The 12,193-nt window shown below is 45.4% G+C and overlaps 1 non-coding gene across 1 annotated transcript; it reads right to left on the reverse strand.

The window, feature by feature from the left end:
• Positions 1-1,091: 1,091 nt before the first annotated feature.
• LOC119233144 (small nucleolar RNA SNORA70) lies at positions 1,092-1,222 on the reverse strand. The gene has a single exon (XR_005122296.1). It is a non-coding gene; the product is annotated as a small nucleolar RNA SNORA70 (small nucleolar RNA).
• Positions 1,223-12,193: the final 10,971 nt, after the last annotated feature.

Consider the following 12,193-nt stretch of genomic DNA (forward strand, 5'->3'; position numbering starts at 1 on the left):
CATGTGGGACCCTCCTCCAGTGGCCGGGGAGCAGCCGGGGATCGAACCGGCGCCGCAGAGGCTGCGGGCAGCTTCGCAACCCAGCGTTCCACCACTGCGCCACCGGGGAGGCCCTACATGTTATTTTTGAAGATAACAATTATTAATTTATGGTTCACACCCATAAAATCCTTAAAATCCTTCATCCTTATGAAGCATACAATTCAGTGGTTTTTAGTATATTCACAGTTATGCAATCTTCACCACTATCAAATTTCAGAATACTTTGCCACCCACAAAAGAAACCGTATAAGTGGGGTTTCTTCTTGTTACCCTGCCATTCTTCTTTCTCCCCAAAGCCTGGAAACAATGGATCTACTTTCTGTTTCCATAGATTTGCCTACCTATTTTTTTCTTTTTCTTTTTTTCTGGGTAAGAATGTGCTTTTTAAATTTAAAAAAAAATTATTTATTTATGCATATAAGAACTGGGGTACAGACCAGAAGTGTGGGGGGGGGAGGAGGTGAGAGGATTCACTAGAGACAGAGTGGGGAGCAGAACAGACAGATTGACTGAAATACACTGCTGAGGGGAGCGGCAGGCAAGACAGGAGAGGTCTGCTGCGCCATGTGGGTAGCTCCCTGGTGGGGGATTGAACTTGTGCTGCAGTGGCTGCAGATAGCTTCATAGGTCGTGTCTCAACCCCTTGCACCACCAAGGAGACCCAAGAATGTGCTTTTTATTTGCGTGACTAACAAGGGGATAGCTCTTTTGTGCTCACAAGTGCAGGGCCCAACATTCATACAGGAAGCTGCGATTCTGGAAGTACTTGAGCCCACAGGCATCTGGGATGAGCTGCTTTTCAGCCACTGTGTCTTTAGACTCATCCTTATTAAGCTTGGTAAAGCCCCACTTCTTGGAGATACTGATTTTCTGGCCACCAAAGAACGTGAACTTGGCCTGTGTAGAGCCTTGCTCAATGCTCCTTGCTCTGCAGCTTGGTACCAATGGACATGATGACTTGGCCAACGTGGACCCTGGTCCTTGTTCCCTGGGGCTTCCCAAAGGCATCCTGCACCACCTGCCTGGAGTCTAACATCAGGGACAGCAAGGGCTGTCTCCAAGGTCCTTAGAACAACCCAGACAAGCAATAGGCCAAGGACACTATCAAGGAGGCTGCTGTTTACAGCTTTGCACACTGGGCCCCCAGGAAGAAGAGCATGGTAGGTATTATTGGCTGCAGGGATTTGTCTATTTTGGACATTTTGTGTAACTGGAATCATACAACATGTGGTCTTTTGTGTCTGGCTTCTTTTACTTAGTGTGATGTTTGCACATTCATCCATTGCACATATGTGTTATTAAAATTTAACAATGACTTCTGATAAGCACGATACAGTCTATTTCCTCCAACTGAAAACTCTACAAAATGCAACAAATCACCTGAGGAATCTGTAAAGTTAATAATGCCATGCCAACTGGGAGAGTAGCCAGAACTTGAAGAATGGCATGTAACTGGGGTGAGTTTCCCCATTTGTTTAATTATTTTATCTCCTGACTTTGACCTGAGCATGAACTCAGTGTGGGGTTGCACAGCAGCAAGCTCTGACAGAAACCCTGTCTTTCTGGCCAAAAAACTAAGAAAAGGGGCATCTGCAAGGTCAAAAGGGTGGTGCTGACTTCCCCTTTTTTACTTCTCTCTTTTCCTCTCTTGGTTCTGACTCACAGGTGTTGTAAGGCATAGAGCACGCAGCAATGGGGACAGTGGTGTGGGCATGTAAAACAAAGAAAACCTGCCTTCCTAACCAGGCACTAGAAAAAGGAGACCCCATTGGTCAAAGTGCGTTTGGGAAAGTCTCTTATTTCTTCCTTCTTTTCTCTTGCCACTTTGTACCAGGGAAGCCCCAGGCATGCAGAGCTGGTAGTGCCAGTGACCAAGACTGGAAGAGAAAAGCACTCTTTCAGTAAGAGGACTGGAAAAATGATTGCCTAGATGTTGTTGATCAGGGTGGGTAGGACTGAAAGTTTTAACATTCTGATCACTTGGTTGACCCCTCTGGCAGCGAGACCCCATATTTAGGTGCTTTCCAGAAGTCGCTTCACTTATACAAGAAGAGAATATTTTCATCACTTAGGAAATTCTAAGGGCTCTAGGAACTTTGTGCCAAACTGGAACAAAGCCCAAATATACATTTCTTATTACAAACCACAATATCATATTTACCTATTAAGGAAGTTGAATTTATAGTTAAAAGCCTACTGAGGGCCTCCCCTGTGGCGCCGTTGTTGAGCGCTGGGTTGCGAAGCTGCCCGCAGCCTCTGCAGCACTGGTTCGATCCCCAGCTGCTCCCCGGCCACTGGAGGAGGGTCCCACATGGCGCACAGACCTCTCCTGCTGCCCGCTGCTCCCCTCAGCAGTGTACTTCAGTCCTTCTGCCTGCTCTGCTCCCCGCTCTGGCTCTGGTGAATTCTCTCACCCTCCCACGCTTCTGACTGTACCCAGTGCTTGTATAAATAAATAAATAAATCTTAAAAAAAAAGACGATAGCATCTTAAAAAAAAAAAAAAAGCCTACTGAGAAGAAAAACTCCAGAACCAGATGTTTTTGTTACCTTTGGGGAGAAATAATACCAATTCTACACAATCTCTTTTGGAAAATAGAAGAGGAGTAAATACTTTCCAATTCATTTTGTGAGACTAATTTTACCTGAGAAAGACATTACAATCCATGTAAAGACATGACAAGTAAGAAAAATTGCAAATTAATATCCCTAATAAACACAGAACATCTGTAACAAAGTATGACCAAACTAAATTCAGCAGTATATAAAAAGTGTACTAATCATGCCCAAGTGGAGTTCTTCCTGGGAGTACAGGATTGATTTTACACTTGAAAATCAATCATTGCAAGGCCTCCCTAGCAGCACAAGGGGTTAAGCACTGCGGTATGAAGCAATCCAAAGCCTCTGCCATACAAGTTCAATCCCCGGCTGGCCAGGGAGAAACCCACATGGTGCAGCAGACCTCTACTGTCTCGCCCTCTGCTCCCCTCACCAGTGGATTTCAGTCAGTCTGCCTGTTCTGCTCCCCACTCTGTCTCTGGTGAATCCTCTCACTCCCCGCATCTCTGGCCTGTACCCCAGTTCTTGTATGCATAAATAAATAAACCTTAAAAAAAAAGAAAATCAGTCATTGCAATTCATCATTTCAACACAACAAAGAAGAGAAATAATGTGACAATAATAATGTGATAATAATAATTTTTCCTCATGTATTAAGATGATCACATGAGGGCCTCCCTGGTGGCGCAGCAGGTTGAGCGCAGTGCTATGAAGCTGTCTGCAGCCTCTGCAGCGCTGGTTCGATTTCTGGCCCACCAGGGAGGTGACCCACATGGCATAGCAGACCTCTCCTTTTGTGCCCACTGCTCCCCTCAGCAGTGTATTTTGGTCAATCTGCCTGTTCTGTTCCCACTCTCTGATGAATCCTCTCACCCTCCACACCTCTGGCCTATGCCCCAGTTCTTGTATGCATAAATAAATCTTTTTTTTTTTTTAAAGCCACATCAACATCAACTCTAAAATCTGAGCTCATCAATGTCAACAAATATCCTTTGTTTTACTCTATTTCCTGAGGTTATGGATGCACTCTCTACCTCTTCATGTTCTTTTGAAGTCTGATTTTTGCCAACTAAGCTCTATGCATTACTATCTTGTGCTAATTAATCCTAATTTCCCAAACGGCAATCAATAGCTTCTGGTGGATTAGCTCATCCAAAGGCTCTTTCAGCCTTAACCCACACAGGCAGAATAGTCTCTTCTCCTTCCCATGGGAGTATGTTTATTTATTTATTTATGATTTATTTTATTTATACAAGAGCTGGGGTACATGCCAGAGGCACAGGAGGGTGAGAGAATTCACCAGAGACAGAGCGGGGAGCAGAATAGGCAGACTGACCGAAGATACTGCTGAGGGGAGCAGCAGGCAGGACAGGAGAGGTCTGCTGTGCCATGTGGGTTGCTCCCTGGCCGGCCGGGAATCAAACCTGCACTGCAGAGGCTGTGGACAGCTTCACAGCGCTGTGCTCAACCCACTGCACCACCAGGGAGGCCCCCTATGGGAGTATGTTTTTAAGAAATCTGAAGTCCAGTTCTTGCAGAGTCTTCGCTGAGTACTCTGGGAATTGCTTGGTAAGTGTAGAATTGGAGGTAGTGACAGCATGGAGGCTACTTCTAACACTGGCCCTTTTACCATTTCCATTAACCTTTTGCTTCTTTCCCTCATGCCTATATTTCAGTGGCATGTTCTGACCAAAATCTCAAACTCTGTTGTTAAGTCCCAGTCTTGAACTCCGTAAGTATGTCTCTAGTTTACGTAACAGGTAGCCTTAGTTAGAGGTTCCAATGCTTGCTTATGCAGTAGAGTCAGTTTCTGGGAATCCTGTTTCAGCACAAGGAATGATTTCTGGTTTTTCATTTATTCTTCCAGAGAGACGCTACTGTCTTAAGGAATGGGGTGCTATTGAGGCTGTAAACACCAATGTTGAAGTCTTCTGCTACCCATTATTTCACCAGAGAATTTTTTATGCTCAGTGGTTCTAAGTTCATATGATAATGTATACATAGAGTACTGTTGAAACATTCTATTTGAGAGTATATATCCACTCCCTGAAAGCTATAAGGTTGATTTCAATGTAGCTGCATAAATTGCCCTTATCTTTTTTTTTTAAAGATGTATTTATTTATGCATACAAGAACTCGGGTATAGGTCTGTGGTATGTGTGGGGGCGGGTGAGAGAATTCACCAGAGACAGAGTGGGGAACAGAACAGGCAGACTGACTGAAATACACTGGTAAGGGGAGCAGTGGGCGAGTCAGGAGAGGTCTGATGCTCCATGTGCCATGTGGGTAGCTCCCTGGCCTGGGATCTAACTCGTGCTGCAGTGGCTGTGGATATCTTCATAGGTTGCATCTTAACCCCTTGCGCTACCAAGGAGGCCCCAGATTCACCAGTTTTCTAATAGCACTTCCATGGACTTGGTGCAGTTTATCTTTTTCAAAACTTAAAAGTTTCAGTCTGCAGTCGACTAGATGGCAAGGTTGGTAGCTAGTATTAATAAGGGAGAAATACTTCAGTGTGGAATAATTTTCTAAGCTGTCAGTTCACCATAAATATGTTTTTTTAAGATTTATTTTATTTATGCATACAAGAGCTGGGGTGTTGCCAGAGGTGTGTGTGTGGGGTGTGTGAGAGAGAGGATTCACCAGAGACAGAGTGGGAGCAGAGCCAGTGGATTGACTGAAATACACTGCAGAGGGAAGCAGTGGACGAGACAGGAGAGGTCTGCTGCGCCATGTGGGTTAACTCCCTGGCCAGGGACAGGCAGTGGCTACTGATAGCTTCATAGTGCTGAGACTTGCACCTTGCGCCACCAGGGAGGCCCACCATCAATATTTTTTTGACTTTACACAAGCTAATAAGTTTGGGGAGTCAGAAAATAAATATGCAGACCATTTGAATTATTTATTGCTGCATTAAAATTATCTCAAAAGTCAGTGGCTTAGCACATCAAATATTTGTAGTCTCACGCAGTTTCTGAGAGTCAGGTGGTTCTAGCTTAGGTCTCTCAGGAGTTTCAGTCTTGATGTTGATTGGGACTGGAGTTACCTGAAGGCATGACTGGATCTGGAGGAAATGCCTTCAAGACGGCTTCCTCACATGGCTCTGTTCCACACTGACTTGTGACAGGAGGGCTCGGTTCTTTGTCCTTGTCTTGAGGACATCTCCATAGCGTTCTCAATTGTCTTTATGACACAGGAGCTGATTTCTCCCAGAAAAGCAATTGGAGAGAAGGGTGGGAGAGAGAAGAGAGGAGAGGAGATGATGACTTCTAGTTCTGAGCTTCAGGAGTCACATACCATCACTTCTGCCTTATTCTATTCTGCATATTCAGCCCTGATAAAATTTGGGAGAATATCCAAGACCCTGAATATTATGTCGATGGATCTCTGGGGGCAGTTCTGAGGACTAGCTACCCAATTTTCATATTCTTACCATATGCAAAATTCGCTCACCCCTTCTCAAGGCACCCCAAAATCTAATCCTATTACAGCATAAGCTTGAAATTTAGAATTACATAACCTAAATCAGGCCCAAGTCTGGATGAATTTCTCAAGTGGATTTCCTTAAGGACAGCATCTCCAGCGAGATTCCTTTTTTTCTGAAGATTTTTTTTTTTTTAACTAAAGAGGTCACCTGTCTCCCTCCTTCCAATATACACTGGTGGAACAGGCGTAGGACAACCATTGTAGATATTCCTAGTCAAAAAAAAGGCGGGGAGGGCCTCCCCTGGTGGCGCAGCGGTTGATCGCTGGGCTGCGAAGCTGCCCACAGCCTCTGCAGTGCCGGTTCGATCCCCGGGTATGGGCGAGGGTCCCACATGGCGCGCAGACCTCTCCTGCCGCCCACTGCTCCTCTCAGCAGTGTACTTCGGTCGATCTGCCTGTTCTGTTGCCTGCTCTGGCTCTGGTGAATTCTCTCACCCTCCTGCGCTTCTGACTGTACCCGGTGCTTGTATAAATAAATAAATCTTTAAAAAAAAAAAAGAGGCGGGGAGGCTTGGGGTTTTACCTCTCAGGTCATAACTATATCATAATGTAAGCTCACTGAAATTCCTCATAAGTTACTTTGAATGGCTTTGGGGTGTCTTCCCAACTCCTCAACCACACTTTTAATCTATGAGAAAATGATTGGGTGTGTGCCATCTCTACAGATGATGAGTTTTATCCACTATGTTTTGACTTTCCTGAATTTCTCCTATAAAAGAAAACTTGAACTTCAGTTTTGAGACTTCCCTTTAGAGCCACACCTGATTATCGCTAACGTTTTTATGATAGCATTCATAGACTTGAATTTTGTTCAATATTAAATTTTTGAGATTACAAAAATAACTCATGCTTCTGTAAAAATGTTTTTAAATTACAAAATATGCCAAAAAGAACATTCCTTCCACACTTTCTCCCACTCCCTAGAAATAATCATTGCTAGTACTTTGGTGTACACTCTTGCAGATGTTTTCCTGACTTATTGTTGGTAGAGTTTTGCCTATGGTCGAACTAGCTTTTAAATTTTGAGGATATTTTTGTCCATGGAGAGAAAGAATATGCCACAAATATTTTTCTTTTCTTTAATGTTCAATTTATGAAACATGTATCTGTAAACAAAATTTAGAAAAATAAATCTTTAATATTTAAACACCGATTGCCAACTTCGTTACATTTCCTTAAACAATTTAAACTGCAATAAGAAATTTAATATGATGGTTCTTTTGAATACACAACAAATAAACACAAACGCAAGACTTATTGTCATTATACTTAAATCTATTTTAAAACACTAACAACATGGATTTAATTCATCATGTCATTGATTTTCACTTGTTCTTGTTTTTTCTTAGGAATAAGATATTTCTCAAGGTTGCTAAAATACTTCTTTTGATTTTTTTTCTTGGTGTTTTTGGAATTTTGACAACTTTCCCTTCCTTCTTTCCCTTCCCCAAAAGAAATTGTCTCTGACTGCAATTGCATTGAAATTATGGAACTGGCTTTCTCAGCCGATTGCTTCATGCTTGGAAGACTGAGGTTAGTTCTTCATCCCACTTAACTGTTACCACAGTAAGTCTTATAGTGTATCTTCCACGTAAGTATTTAGTTTCTGCAATCCCACTTCCCTGAAATGATGCTTTCACTTAGTTTCCCTGGACCAAGTTACGAAACCCCTTCTGTCATTATGATATATTGACTTGTTGTGTTAGTATCATGAAGAAATGATGCACATGTTATTAATGTTCATTATAGCTAAGGGGGCATCTAACAGAGTCATCTCCTGGGAGAGAAGGATTGTGTTCACACATCAATGTTTCTCATTAGGACATTTGGCTCTTTCATCATCTCAGGAGTGCCCTTCTCCTGGGTCATAAAGTATGAGCCCCAGTGCTGGTTAAGGGGTGGACTGCCTTTTTACCTAGTTATCTTGTGCGACCACCGTGTGCTGATCACTGCTTCCTGTTTTGGGAGTGATTACTCTTCCTGGGACTATTTTCCTCAGGCCCAGTTCCTGTTTTGATCCTTTTCTGTTTACCAATGGAAATGAGCATTTATTTGTTCATTATAAATAGATGCATACTTAGAAAAAACAGGCTCGTTTGCATATAGTAATACTCCCTTTCTTCTAACAATCTGTAAAAACTTCAAAAGTTCTAAAAGAATCACTTTCTTGTTTGGTAACAGTTTACAGTAAATTTTCTTTTTCATACTACAGTGAATTTAGATTTTTTTTTTTTAGTTTTTTTTTTTTTAATAGAGGCATGTTTATTTATTTATTTATTTGTTTGTTTGTTTGTTTTTTGTTTATACATGCACTGGGTACAGTCAGAAGCGCAGGAGGGCGAGAGAATTCACCAGAGCCAGAGCGGGGAGCAGAGCAGGCAGAAGGACCGAAGTACACTGCTGAGGGGAGCAGCGGGCGGCAGGAGAGGTCTGCACGCCATGTGGGACCCTCCTCCGGTGGCCCCGGGGAGCAGCCGGGGATCGATCCGACGACTCCGTAGAGGCCGCGGGCAGCTTCGCAACCCAACGCTTAACCGCTGCGCCACCTGGGAGGCCCTAGATTTTTTTTTTTACAAGTTAATTGTTGTAGACACCCATGGGTGCTCATAGCCCATTCATTTTCCCTTCTTACTTATTGGTGGGGCCCCAAATAGGTTTGTGTGTCTCCTTCTTCTTGTAATTCAGGAGTGAATCCTGGCTAGGTTGAGATGACCGTGATGATTCCGTTTCTCTTGACGGATTGAAGGATTTGGGTTTGGTGCCAAGTTTTGACCACAAGTAGAAAGGAAGGAAGCTGCTGGATATTTTCTGGGAAAGCTTCTCCTGCTTTTAAAAAGGGAGACACAGGAAGATGTGGTCTTACTTGATATTGTTATGTCACAAATCAAAGGAAAAGGCCAAAATCCAATAGAAAGATGAACAACTTGTTCATAGAAAAGGAAATACAAATAGCTCCTACAATGTGAAAAGATGCTCAATCTTACTCCTAGTAAGACAAATGCAAATTCAAATCACACTAGGCTACTGTATTTTTTCCACCTATCAGATTGACTAAGGTAACAATGTTTATTAACACATCATGGCAAGAGTGGGGGAGAATGGGGATTCTCACATATAGTTTACTGGTCGGAGTGTAAATTGGTGGATATTTGAGGGAGGGAAACAGCAATTTCTGTGAACATTATTTGTTCAGTTAGACTGAGTTTTTTTTTTTTTTAATTACTATTGTAGGGTAAGGAAAAAGTATCAGGCTTTTCTGCCCTCTCACCATTAGGATAGATGAGGGAACCCTGTGGTCCTGAATGCATGCCTGATGGCGGGCACCCGAAGTGGGTACACCTGGGCTGAGAGACTGAGTTTATAAGGGCAATGTCCTGGGGATGCCAGCAGAGGCCAAGAACGAACGGAAGCCGAGAGAAGAAGAGAAGCAGAGAGAACACCAGAGAGAGCCCAGATAGAGTGAGGATTTGCTGGGGGCTGGGAGGACTGCCAGCCTCCTGGCCCCCCAGCACCCCTGCCTGCCATGTGCCTGGTGAACCCCAATAAAAAACCTGCAAAAGCCACTGAGGACTCTGACTCCTCCTTTACCCGGTCTGCATGGGATCAGAAAACCTGCACCGTGTCTATTCCTGACTTTACAATTGGCGTAAGTCGGCAAGATGATCCATGCAGACGGGTATGGAACCCTCCGAAGACCTGGAGGGACTAAGGAGTAACAGACTGTTTGCCTGTGACGACGATGGAGGTGTCATGGCGGCACAGGAGATGGACAAGGTCCAGGAGATGCAGGACAAGAACTCGCATGGAGGAGACGCCAGAGAGGACCAGCCAACGACCGCCGAGGCAGCAAGAATCGTCCGGGAAGAGAGGACCACGATTCAGAACTCACCAGGCTGATGGCAGGGAGAGGCCTAATGGACTTAGACTGACAATCCCACCAGAAGGTGGAAGAACTTTGGCAAGTTAAGTTTTTGGGGCCCTGGGGGAGGATGCTATTGTTTGTACACCCCAGGAGATGGGAATCTGGGGTGGCCAGTGGGCCTCAGTGGCCAAAAGCAGCCTGTGTACTGCCCAGCAGCCAGGCAGAGGAGAAAAGCCAATTTTGAGAAGGCAAAAGCTGGTGCTAAGTTGAGAAGCCCTGAGTGGCTGTTAAGCAGCCTGAGTATGCTGAAGACCTGTGAGTCTCGTAAAATCACCTGTGGGTGATGCTCTGCTCGTTCTTGTGTGAGGGTGAGGAGCTGAGGAACCCGTCCTTGGGAGATGGGTGGGGAACGTGGCTTGGGGCAAAGCCCAAGTCGAAGAGGGGACCCAAGAGAGGCCACTTGTGGAGTTTGGATCCCTGACCCATGTGCTTGTGCAGTGGGTTGGCCTGAGTGCAGGGGTCTGCGAGTCGTGTTGGTGGCTAGGAAAGCCGAGTGTTGGAGCAACTGCAGACAGAAACCCTGAGGGTTGGCGATTACCCCCAACAGTAGAATAGAATCGCCAATCCCAGAGTGAGTGCATCTTGGGGGTGGATGCGGTGTGTGGCTTGTGGCCAAGACCACAGCCAGAGAAGGCCGGGAAGCCTGACGGCTCCTGGTATGTGACAGTAGATGCCGTGAGTGGTTCCCCTCCCTCATATGAGCAGTGCCTTTGGCAGCAGATTTGGTGGCTCATCTGCTGGTGCCAATAATTGTCTTTTGCCACTAGGTTGGGGCCCTGCCTGGAGTTATTTGTGTTCTGTTGTATTTTATGTATTTTGTTGTTCTATTGTGATGTATATTATTTGTTTTTGTGGGCCATGGCTGCAGTGTTCTATTGCCAAGAGAAACATATGTGACGTGTGTAGATTGTATGGCAGAAAACCCTGAGGGGGTGGACTGTAGGGTAAGGAAAAAGTATCAGGCTTTTCTGCCCTCCCGCCATTAGGATAGATGAGGGAACCCTGTGGTCCTGAATGCATGCCTGATGGTGGGCACCCGAAGTGGGTACACCTGGGCTGAGAGACTGAGTTTATAAGGGCGGCCTCCTGGGGACGCCAGCAGAAGCCAGGAATGAACGGAAGCCGAGAGAAGAGAAGCAGAGAGAACGCCAGAGAGAGCCCAGATAGAGTGAGGATTTGCTGGGGGCTGGGAGGACTGCCAGCCTCCTGGCCCCCCAGCACCCCTGGCTGCCATATGCCTGCTAAATCTAAATAAAAGACCTGCAAAAGCCCCTGAGGACTCTGACTCCTGCTTTACCTGGTCTGCTGGATCATAGAAAACCTGCTCCGTGTCCCTTCCTGCCTCTACGACTGTTATCTCCATGACTATTATGATGTTAGTACTATTCGTGTTTTAAATTTTTAAAAAAAGATTTATTTATTTATGCATATAAGAGCTGGGGTGCAGGCCAGAGATGCAGGGTGTGGTGGTGGTGGTGAGAGGATCCACCAGAGACAGAGTGGGAAACAGAACAGGCAGACTGATTGAAATACACTGCTGAGGGGAGCAGCGGGCTAGGCAGGAGAGGTCTGTTGCGCCATGAATGTCACCTCCCAGGGCGAGGATCCAACTGGTGCTGCAGAGGCTGTGGAGAGCTTCATAGTGCTGCGTCAACCCTTGCGAGACCACCTGTTTTATAAATTATTTTTTGTTTTTGAGGTAAAGGTGGGCAGGCTAGCTTGGCAAGGGCTTTGGATGCCAGAAAGTCTGGAATTTATCCTGCTGGCAACAGAGAGCAGAGGTTTTCAGAGCAGAAAGAAATGAGTCCCAGAGTCTGGCACAGGAAAGGCAAGAAGGCAAGCAAAGCGTTCCAGGTTGGTCAAATTAATTCCGGGGCCGAGAGCACTTTCCTTAAAGGTTGCAGCTGACCAGGTCTCCTAGTTCCTTTCAACCCCTCTCCATGATCCCTCGCTGGGATGAACCAAACTATGATGGGTGTGTGTTCCTCCGCGCGCGTGTGCAAGTGCTTGCACTTAGGAGAAAGGGGCATCACGGATACCTTCCTCCCGCACGCTTTCTGCCCAAATCCTTATCTGCCTCCCCCTTCGATCCTCCTCCCACCAAAATAATCATTCGCACTCCCTGACCTGCACTGCGCCTCCGGCCCCACCTTCTTGGCCCCAAGCTGCGGGGAGCTGGGTGACC

This window comes from Talpa occidentalis, unplaced genomic scaffold, assembly GCF_014898055.3.
Source record: "Talpa occidentalis isolate TD23 unplaced genomic scaffold, MPIMG_talOcc4v2.1 talOcc4.7, whole genome shotgun sequence".
NCBI lineage: Eukaryota > Metazoa > Chordata > Mammalia > Eulipotyphla > Talpidae > Talpa > Talpa occidentalis.